Source organism: Callospermophilus lateralis, chromosome 3 (genome assembly GCF_048772815.1).
Source record: "Callospermophilus lateralis isolate mCalLat2 chromosome 3, mCalLat2.hap1, whole genome shotgun sequence".
NCBI classification, from domain to species: Eukaryota; Metazoa; Chordata; class Mammalia; order Rodentia; family Sciuridae; genus Callospermophilus; species Callospermophilus lateralis.
The window spans coordinates 127,066,151-127,078,724 of NC_135307.1; positions in this window are offsets into that span (position 1 = coordinate 127,066,151).

The window sequence follows — 12,574 nt, forward strand, 5'->3', positions numbered from 1 at the left end:
CTAACCATAAACCTAAACCTACATCTAATTGTATCCATTACCTAACCCTAACACTACCCCTAATCCTAACCCTAACCCTAACTGTACTGTAATCTTATCTCTAGATCTAACCCTAAAACTAACCTTTATCTTAGCCCTAATCCTAGCTCAAAACCCAATTCTTACACTAAACATAACCCTAACCCTAACCCTAGATCTAACCCTAACCCTAACCCTAACTCAAGACCTATTTCAAACCATAAACCTAGCCCTAACCTTAGCTGTAACCCTATCCATTATCCTAACCATAACCCTTACCCTAATGCTAACTCTAGATCTAAACCTAACCCTATTGCTAACCCTAACCTTCTCAATTACCCTAAACCTAACGTGAACCCTAAACACAAGACTATCATTACCCTGACCCTAAAGCTAATTAGAGCCCCAACCCTAAACCCTAAGCTCAAACAAATTCTAACCCTGAACCTTACCCTAATAATTCCCCTAGCTCTAAAACTGACCCTTACCCTAAACCTAACCCTTACACGAGACCTACCCATAAGACATTCTAAATCTATCCCAAACCATAACTGTAGACCTAACATTAGCACTAGCCCTAATCCTAGCCCTAACCCTAACACAAACCCCAGCCCTTATCCTAGCCCTAAAACTAACCTTAATCGTAACCATAACCCTAACCTTAGGCCTAACCCTAACACCTAACCCTAGCCCTAATCTTAGCCCTAATTTATGCCTATCCCTAACCTTAGCCCTAACCCTAGCCCTAAGACTAACTCTAACTCTCACCTTTGCCCCATCCCTAGTTCTAAATTATCCCTACTGGAACAATAATCCTAGCCCTAACCCTAGCCCTAGCCCTAACCTAGACCTAAATCTAACTCTAAATATAACTTTAACCCTAAGCCTAAACCTAAACCTAAAACTAGCCCTAAACCTAATGCTAATCCTAAAACTAGCCCTAATTCTAGCCCTAGCTCTAATACAAAACCCAGACATAGCCCTAAACCTAACCATTAACCTAAACCAAACCCTAAGCCTAACCCTAAACTTAGCCCTAATTCGAGTTTCAAGCTGAACCCTTAAACTAACCCTGACTCTGAATCTGAACATAACACTAACCCTACCTCTAAAAATCACCCTAACCCTAAACCTAAACCTAACACTAGACCTAGCCCCAACCCTAAACCTAAATTTAGCCCTAAATGCAACCCTGGTACTTACATTAGCCATAACCCTAACCCTAGCACTAACTTAACAATAAACCTAGCCCTAATTCAAGCCCTACCTAAGCTTTAACCCTAACACTAACCCTAACCCTATCAATAATCATAACCATAACCCTAGCCCTAAATCTTGCTCTAACCCTATCTATCGCCATAACTATAACCCTAACACTAATGCTAACCCTAGGCCTAAACCTAACCCTATCCCTAAACCTAACCCTATGCATTACCCTAAACCAAACCTAAACCTTAAACCTCACCCTATAATTACCCTAAGCCTAATCTTTATGATAATTCAAACCCTAAATTTAAACCATAACTTACACCAAACCCTAACCAAGGCCCTGACCCTAATAATACCCCTTACTCTAAACCTGACCTAAAAATAAACATAAAGCTAACACTACCTGTATCCATAAATCTAATCCTAAAACTATCCTTAATGATGACCCTAGGTTTGATATTCGTCCTAGCCCTAATCCTATCCCTACCCTAAAACAAACCCTAGCCCTCATCCTAGCCCTAAAACCAGCCTTAACCATAACCCTAACCCTAACCATAGGCCTAACCCTAATTCTAACACTCCCCCTTCCTCTAAACATAGTTATAATGCCAATCCTTACCCTAAACTTAACCCTAACCCTAAACCTAATGCTAGGCCTAAGCTGAACAATAACCCTAGCCCTAATTCTAGCCCTAATTTAAACATATTCTTAACCCTAACCCTAGCCCTAAGACTAACTCTAACTTTCACACTAGTCCTATCCCTAGTTCTAACCATATCCCTTACCGTAAACCTAACCCTTGCTCTAACCCTAGCCATAAACTTTTCCCTGTCCTTATTCCTGGCCATAACCCTAGATCTATCCCTAACTCTAAATCTAAGTATAACCCTAAGCCTAAGCCTAATATAAACACTAACCCTAACCCTAAGGCAACTCGTAAAATTAGCCCTAACCCTGACCCTAGCAGTAAATCACACCAAGCAATAGACCTAATACTAAACCTTAACTTAAACCAAATCCTACTACTACACCTAGACCTAACCCTAGTCCTAATTCGAATCCTAACCTGAACCTTAATATAACCCTGACTCTGACTCATATCCAAACACTCACCCTAGCTCTAAACACCATACTAACCTTAAAACAAACACTTACAGTAAACCTAGCCATAATTTGAGTCCTAACCCTAACTTTAAAAATAACCCTGACCCTGACTATTAATCTAACACTAACACTAGCTCTAAATATCACCCTAACCGTAAACTGAATCCTAACACTAGAGGTCTAACCTCTAACCATAACCCTAAATCTAACACTAATTTAAACCCTTGTTTTCACATTAGCCATTACTCTAAACCTAATTCAAAAACTAGCCTTAATCGAACTCTAAACCTAGTTTAACCCTAACTCTAGACCTAACCCTAGCTCTAACCCTATCCCTTACCCTAATCCAAACCCTAACACTAATTCTAATCCTAATTCTAACCCAAATCCTTAACCTAACCCAAACGCTAATCCTATTACCAGTCCTAACCTTAGCCCTCATTCTAGCTCTAAACATAACCCAAAACCTTACCCTAACCCTGACCCTTATTCTGACCCTAACAATAATTGTAAGTCTAAACCTGAACCTAACCCTAAACCAAACTCTAACACTAGCCCTCCCTGTAACATTATACCTGAACCTAATCCTAACACTAGCCCTAGGCCTAAACCTAATCCTAAATCTAGCCATAACTCTAGTCCTAGACCTAAAGAAAAACCTAGACCTAGCCCTAATAATAAATCTTAGCCTAAGCCAAACACTAACTCCTCCTCTAGACCTAACCCTACTCCTAATTCTTGCTTTAATTCTAATAATAATCCTAATCTGAACACTGACCCTGACACTAACACTAACCCTAGCTCTAAACATCACCCTATCCCTGAAACGATACCTAGCCCTAACATTAACCCTAAAACTAGCCCTAATCATAATAAGTTCTTAATTTAGCCTAGCCCTATCCTATTACAAAACCTAGCCCTAATCCAAGCCCTACCCTATCTTTAACCCTAACGTTAACCCTAATGCTAACCATAGCACTAATCCTAAGCCTAAGGTTAACCTTAACCCTATCAATTACCCTAAGGATAACCGTAACCCTTATGCTAACCCTAGGCCAAACTCTAATCCTATGCCCATCCCTAACCTTATCCATTTCCCTACTCCTAACTTGAACCCTAAACCTAAAACTATCATTAAACTATCACTAAATCTAATGCTAATTTGAGCCCTAACCATAAACCATAACATAATGTAAACCCTAACTCTGACCCTAATAATAACCCTAGCTCTAAACCTGATCCTAAAAATAAACCTAACCCTTACAATAGACCTAGATATAAACCTAACCCTAAAACTATCCATAAAGCTAACCCTAGACCTGACATTAGCCCTAGCTCTAATCCTAGTTGTAACCCTAACACAAACCTTAACCCACATCCTAGACATAATCCTCGCCTGCAACATAACGATAACCTTAACCCTAACCCTAATTCTAACCCTCACCCTATCACTAAATCTAGGTATAATCTCATTTCTCACCCTAAACCTAACCCTAATCCAAAACCTAACAGTAAACCTAGCCCCAACCCTAGGCCTAACTCTAACATTAACACTTGCCCTAAGCCCAGATCTAAAAATAGACTTAATCCTAACCCTAACTCTGACCTTAAACCTAACCGTAACAGTTACCCTAGCCCTAATCTTATCCCTAACCCTATCCATAATGCTAACCCTATCCATTATCCTAACCCTAAACATAATCCTAAGGGTAATTTGAGCCCTAACCCTAAGCCTTAACCTATCCCTAACACTAAACATAACCCTAGCTCTAAGACTAACTATAACTCTTGCCTTAGACCTATAGGGTGGTTCTAAACTTTTCCATTACCATTACCTTAAATCTAGACCTAATCTTAGCCCTAACACTAGCCCTAGCCCTAAAAGAAAACCGAGTCATAACCCTAATCCTAACCCTTAACGTAAACCAAACACTAACCTTACACCTAGTCCTAACCCTAACCCTAACCCTATCCCTAATTCCAGTCTTGACCCTAACATGAAAACTAACCATGACCCTGACTCTGCCCCTAACACTGAACCTAGTCTTAACCCTAAACTTATAACTAGCGCTAATCATAATCTTACTTTGTACATTAGGCATAGACTTAACCCTAGCCCTAACCTAACCCCAAACCTATAATAATCAGAGTCCTTATCATAGCTTTAACCCTTAACTTAAACCTAACACTAACTCAAACTAAAGCCCTAATCCTATACATAACCCTAGCCCTAAACTTAGGTCTAACTGTATCCATTACCCTAATGATAACCCTAGCCCTTATACTAAACCTAGGCCTAACCCTAACCCTATCCATTACACTAAACCAAAACTAAATCCTAAACCTAACACTGTCATTACCCTAACCCTAAATCTAATGCTAATTTGAGCCCTAAACTTAAACTCTAACCTAACCCAAACCCTAACCTTGATTCTGACACTAATAGTAACCCTACCTCTAAAACTGACCCTTACCCTAAACCTAACCCTTACACTGGACCAAGCCATAAAACTAACACTAAATGTATCCCTATTTGTAACCCTAGACCTGACATTAGCCCTAGACCTAATACTAGCCCTAAACATAATACAAACACTAGTCCTCATCCTAGCACTAAACCCTAGCCTTAATCATAATCCTAACCCTAACCCTGGACCTAACCCAAAGAGTAACCCTCGCAAAGTCCTCAATATTGCTATAGCAATATTCCTTTAGACTGAACCTAAACCTAAATCTAACCCTAAACCTAACCTAAACCTAACACTAACCCTATCCCTAATTTAGCCCAATCCTAACCATAACCCCAAACCTAGCCACAAGATGAACTGTAACTCTCACACTAGCCCTATCACTAGTTCTAAACCTATTCCTTACCATAACCTTAACTCTAGCCCTAACCTTTGTCCTAACCCTTGCCCTATCCTTAGCCCTAGCACTAACCTTAGATCAACACCTATCTCTAAGTCTAACTCTAACCTGAAGCATAAGCCTAACCCAAACACTAGGCCTAAAACTAACACTAATCTAAAACTAGCCCTAACCCTATCCCTAGCCTAAAACAAAACTGAGCCATAGCTCTAAAACTAATCCTTAAACTAAATAAAACTCTAACCATACACCTACCCCTAAACCTAGATCTAATTTGAGATTTAAGCCGAATCCTAAAACTAACTCTGACCTGACTCTGACACTAACATTAACCCGAGCTCTAAACATCACCCTGACCTTAAACCTAAACCTAACACTCAACCTAGTCCTAACCTTAACCCTAAAATTAGCCCTAAATGTAACTCTAGTAGATTAGTCATAACCGTAATCTTAGCACTAAATTAACCCGAAACCTAGACACATTCTGAGCCCTATCCCGAGCTTTAAACCTAACCCAAGCCCTAACCATAACCCTAGCCCTGACCCTAGTCTAACCCTATCCATTACCATAAACATAACCCTAACCCTAATGCTAACCCTAGGCCTAAACCTAATGCTATCTCTAATCCTATTTCTATCCATAACGTAAAACTAACCTGAACCCTAATACTAACCCTATAATTACTCTAACCTAAGCCTAATGCTAATTCGATCCCTAACTTTAGAACTTAACCTATTCCAAACCTTAAACCAGAACTTGTCCATAATTATACCTCTAGCCCTAAACCTGACCCTACCCCTAAACCTAACCCTTACACTAGCCGTATCCATAATCCTAAACATAAAATTATCTTTAAACATAATTCTAGACCTGAAATTAGCCATACCCCAAATCCTAGTCCTAACCCTAAAACAAACACTAGCCCTCATCCTAGCACTAAACTTAGCCTTAATCATAAACCTAATTATAACCAAAGCCCTAACCCTAATTCTAAATATCACCCTACCTCTAAACCTAGCTATAACATCATCCCTTACCACAAACTTAATACTAACTCAAACTCTACTCTATATTTAAGCTGAACACTAACCATAGCCCTAATCCTAGCCCTGATTTATCCATTTCCCTAACCCAAGCCCTAAGACTAACTCTAACTCACACTAGTCCTATCCCTAGTTCTAACCCTATTACATACCATAATCTAACCCTAGACTTAACCCTTGCCCTATCCTCACTCCTAACCCTAAACCTAGGTCTAACCCTAAGTTTAAATCTAATCCTAAACCTAAGCTTAAGCCTAACACTAACACTAGCCCTAAACCTAACGCTAATCATAAAATTAGCAGTAACCCTAACCCTAGCAGTAAAACAAAACCAAGCAGTAGCCCTAACCGTAAACCTTAACTTAAACCACCCTAATACTACATGTAGAACTAGCCCTAGCCCTAATTTGACTCCTAAACCCAACCTTAAAAGTAACCCTGACACTGACTCATATCCTAACACTCACCCTAGGTCTAAACACCATTCTAACCTTAAACCCAACACCTACCAGTAACCCTATCCATATTCGAGTCCTAACCCCAACCCTGACCCTCATTCATATCCTAACACTAACCCTAGCTCTCAATATCACTCTAACCTTAAACGTAACCCTAACACTAGACGTACCCTTAACCCTAACCCTAAAACTAACCCTGATGGTAACCCTAGTTCTTACATTAGCCATTGGTCTAACCCTAGCCCCAACCCTACAACAAAAACTTGCCCTAATTCAAGCTCTAAACCTAGCTTTCACCCTGACCCTAACCCTCACCCTAGCTCTAACCCTATCCCTTACCCTAAGCAAAACTCTAACCCTAATGGTAACCCTAGAACTATTCCTAATTATTAGGCTAACCAAAATACGAACCTTTTTAATAGTCCTGACTCTAGCCGTAATTCTAGATCTAATCTTATTCCAAACCCGAATGCTAACCCTGATCCTTATTCTGACACAAACAATAACCCTAGGTCTAAACCTGAAACTAAGCATAGAGCACACCCTAACACTGGCCCTCCCAGAAACCTTATAGTTAAACCTAACCGTAACCCTAACCCTAAGACTAACACTAACTCTCACACTAGCCCTATCTAAGCATAGGGCACACCCTAACACTGGCCCTACCAGAAACCTTATAATTAAACCTAACCCTACCCTAGCCCTAAGACTAACTCTAACTCTCACACTAGCCCTATCCCTAGATCTAACCCTATTCCTTACCATAACTCAAAACCTAGCCCAAAACCTATCACTAATGCTTGCCCTATCCTTAGTTCTTGCCCTAACCCTAGATCTAACCCTAACTCTAAACCTAACCATAACCCTAAGCCTAAGCTTAACACTAACACTAGCCCTAACTCTAATGTTAATCATAAAACTAGCCATAACCCTAACCCTAGCAGTAAAACAAAACTGAGCAATGGCCCTAACCCTAAACCTTAACTTAAACCACCCTAAAACTACATCTAGACCTAACCCTAGCCCTAAATTCAACTCCTAACCCTAACCTTAAATCAAACCCTGAAACAGACTCGCATCCTAACGCTCACCCTAACTCTAGACCCCATCCTAACCTTAAACAAAAACCTAACAGTAACCCAATTGCTAACTCGAGTCCTAACCCTAGCCCTACCCTGACTCATATCCTAACACTAACCCTAGCTCTAAATATCACCCTAACCTTAAACCTAACCTTAACACTAGACCTACCCCTACCCCTAACCCTAAAACTAACCCTAATTGTAACCCTAGTTGTAACATTAGCCTTTGCCGTAACCCTAGCCCTAACCCTAACACAAAACAAGCCCGAATCCAAGCTCTAAGCCTAGCTTTAACCCTAACCCTAACTCTAACCCTAACCCTAGCTCTAATCTTCTCCCTTATTCTAAGCAAAACTCTAACACTAATGGTAACCCTAGACCTATCCCTAATCTTTAGTCTAACCAAAATCTTAACCCCATTAATAGTTCTGACCCTAGCCCTCATTCTAGCTCTAATCCTATCCCAAACTCTAATGCTAACCCTGACCCTTATTCTGACCCTAACAATAAACTTAGGTCTAAACCTGACCCTAACCCTAGACCAACTCTAACACTGGCACTGCTGATAAACTTATTCCTAAACCTAACTCTACCATTAGACTTAGACCTAAATCTAGTCCTAAATCTAGCCTTAACTCTAGCCCTAGACCTAAACAAAAACCTAGTCCTAGCCCTAACAATAACCCTTACCCTAACCCAAACACTACCCCTACCCCTAGACCTAAACCTAGTTTTAATTCTTGCTATAACCCTAACTCTAACTTTAACCCAATCAATGACCAGCATTTAACAGTAAACCTACCTCTAAACCTGACCCTAACCGAAAATATAAACCTATCCCTAGACCTAGCCATAACCCTAACCCTAAAAGTAGCCCTACGCATAAACCTAGTTGTTACATTATCCACAGCCCTAACCCTAGGCCTAAACCTAACACAAAACCTAGAGCTAATCCTAGGCCTTAACCTAGCCTTAAGCATAACCCTAACCCTAACTTTAGCCCTAATCCTAACTTAACCCTAGCCTTAGTCCCAACCCTAGCTCAAAGCCTAACCCTTACCATAAACATAAACCTAGAACTATCCGTAAATCTAACCTTAACCCTAGCCCTAATCCTAACCTTAACTTTAGCCCTAACCCTAGCTCTAAACCTACCCCATACCCTAAACCTAACCCGAAACCTATTGGTAATCCTATACTTAACCCTAACCATAACCCTAACCCTAACCAGAAAACTAAACTTAGACTTAATCCTAAACCTAACACTCACTATAACCCTAACCCTAGTTCAAAACCTAACCTTTACCATAAACCTAAACATAACCAAAGCCCTAACCTTAACCCTAAACTTAAATCTCACCCTAACACTAAACCTAAACCTAAATCTAACTGTATCCATTACACTAAACCTAACCCTAACCCTAATGATAATCCTAGCCCTAACCCTAACTCTAACCCTAAAACTACCGTAATTGTATCCCTAGACTTAACCTTTAACCTAACCTTGGCTCTAGCCCTACCCATAGCTCCTAACCTAACCCTTATGCTCAATATAACCCTAAACATAACCCTAGTTCTAACCGTCACCCTAACCCAAACTCAAGACCTAATCCTAACCATAACCATAACCCCAAACTAAACTCTAACTGTATCCATTTCTCTAAACATAAACTTTTCCCAAATGCTAACACTAGGCCTAACCCTAACCTATCACTAACCTAAACCCTATCAATTATTCTAAACCTAACCTGAAACCTAAACCTAACCCTATTATTACAATAACCCTAACCCTAATGCTAATTTGAGCACTAACCCTAAACTCAAACCTAACCCAAACCCTAACTCTGAACATGACCCTAATAATTCCCCTACCTCTGAACCAGATCCTCACACTAAAACTAACACTTACACTAGACCTAGCCAAAAGCCTAAGCTTGAAAATAATCTTACACCTGACATTAGCCTTAGCCATAATCCTAGCCCTAAATCTTAAACAAAACCCTAGCCCTTATATTAGCCCTAAACATAGCCTTAATCATAACCCTAACCCTAATACTGGGCCTAACCCTAACACTAACACTAGCCCTAATCTTAGCCCTAATTTAGCAGTATCCCTAACCCTAATCCTAACCTAGCACTAAGAATAAGTCTAACTCTCAACCTTGCCCTAAAACTAGTTCTAACCATATCCCTTACCAGAACCCTAATCCTAGCTCTAACCCTAGGCCTAACCCTAGACCTTTTTTTAGCCCTATCCCTAACCCTATATATAACCTTAAATCTAAATCTAACCCTAACCATGAGCCTAAACCTATACCTAACACTAACCCTAACCCTAACCCCAAAGCTAATCCTAAAACTAGTCCCAACTCTAGCCCTAGCCCTAGTACAAAACCAAGCTATAGCCCTAACCCTGAACCTTAACCTAAACCAAACCTGAACCCTACACCTGGCCCCAACCTTAGCGCTAATTTGAGTTTTAAGCTGAAAACTAAACCTAACCCTGAACCTGACCGAACCCTAAACTTAGCTCTAAACATCACTCTAAACCTAACCCTAAATCTAACACTAGACTTAGCCCTAATGCTAACCGTAAAACTAGTCTTATTCATATCCCTAATACCTATATTAGATGTAACCCTAACCCTAGCCTTAACCCAAAACCTAGCCCAAATCTCTGCCCTAACCCTAGGTTTAACCCTAACCCTAACATTAACCCTAACACTAGCGGTAATTGTAACCATATCCCTAGCCATAACCTTAGCTCTAAACCTATCCATTACCCTAACCATAACCCTAGCTCTAACCCAATCCATTACCATAACCATAACCCTAACTCTAATGCTAACCCTAGGCTTAAAACCTAACCGTATCCCTACTCATAACCGTATCCATTACCCTAAACCTAACGTGAAACCTAAACCTAACCCTATCATTACCCTAATTTTAACCCTAATGATAATTCGAGCCCTAACTTAAAACCTTAACCTATACCAAACACTAATAATGAACCTGACCCTAAAAAATACCCTTAGCTCTAAACCTGACTCTAACCTTAAACCTACCTTTACACTAGATGTAGCCATAAACCTAACCCTAAAACTATCTTTAACCATAGTGCTGGCCTTGAAATTATCCCTGGCCCTAACCTGAACCATAACCCAAGTTTTAACCCTAATTCTAACCCGTGCTCTAGCCCTAAACCTAGCTATAACCCCATCCCTTACCCTAAACCTAAGTATAACCCTAAACCTAACCCTAACCCATCACCCTAACCCTAGGCCTAACAATAACACTAAGCCTAGCACAAATCCTAGCCCTAATTTAGTCCTATCCAAACCCTAAACTTAGCCCTAAGACTAACTCTTGCCCTAGCCCTATCCCTATTTCTATCCTTAGTCCTAGCGCTAATCCTACCTCTAAATATAAACCTAACTCTAAATGTAACCATAACCATAAGCCTAAACCAAACACTAACATAGCCCTTACAATAATGCTAATCCTAAAACTTGAACTACCCCTAGCCCTAGTCATAAAACAAAACCAAACCATAGCCCTAACACTAACCCTTATTCTAAACCAAACTTTAACCCTCCATTTAGCCCTAACCCTATCTCGAAAACTAACCCTGAACCTGAAGCTGACCCTAAAACTAATCCTAGCTCTAAATATTACCCTAACCTTAAATTAAGCCTAGCATTAGACCTAGCTTTAACCCTAACCATAAAACTAGCCCTAATCAGAACCCTAGTTCATACATTAGTCGTTGTGCTAACCCTACCTCTAACCCTAACACAAATCCTACCTGTAATCTAAGCCCTAACTCTAGATTTAAACCTATCGCTCACATTCACACGAGCTTTAATCCTAACCCTAACCCTAACCCTAGCTCTAACCCTTTCCCTTACCCAAAGTTGAACCCTAACACAAATACTAACCCTAGTACTAACCCTAATCCTTAGCCGAACTTATGCTCTAACCATATTACTAGTCCTAACCCTAGCCCTCATTCTAGCTCTAAGCATAACCCTGACCCTTTTTCTGACCCTAACACCAACCCTGGGTCTAAACTGACCCTATCCCTAAACCAAACCCTAACACTAGCCCTACTGGTAAACCTATATCTATACTTAACCCTAACACTAGCCCTAGACCTAAAGCTAATCCTAAAAATACCTATAACTCTAGCCCTAGACCAAAACAAAAACCTACCCATACCCTCACAATAACCCTTAACCTTAACTAATCACTAACCCTACGCCTAGACCTAAACTTAGTCCTAATTCGGGCTCTAACCCTAACCCTAAACCTATCCTGAACACTGACCCTTACCCTAACACAAAACCTAGCTCAAAACCTGACCCTAACCCAAAACCTAGACCTAAAACTAGACCTACCCATAATCCTAACCCTAAAACTAGTTCTAAACATATCCCTAGCTTTTACATTACCAAAAGTTCTAACCCTAGCCCTAAACCTAATATAAAACCTAGCACTAATCCTAGGCGTAAACTTACTCCTAAGCATAATCCTAACCCTAGTCATAGCCCTAACCCTAACCCATGCCTTTTACCTAACCCTAGCTCAAGGAAAACCCTTTCACTAAACAACACTAGCCCCATTCTAAACCCTAACCCTAATGCTAGTTCTAATCCTAAATTTAATCCTAGCCCAAACTATAGCTCTAACCCTATCCATTACCCTTACACTAACCCTAATTATAACCCTATCCCTAACACTAAACCTAACCTTAAACATAAATATAAACCTAGACCTAACCCAAAACCTAA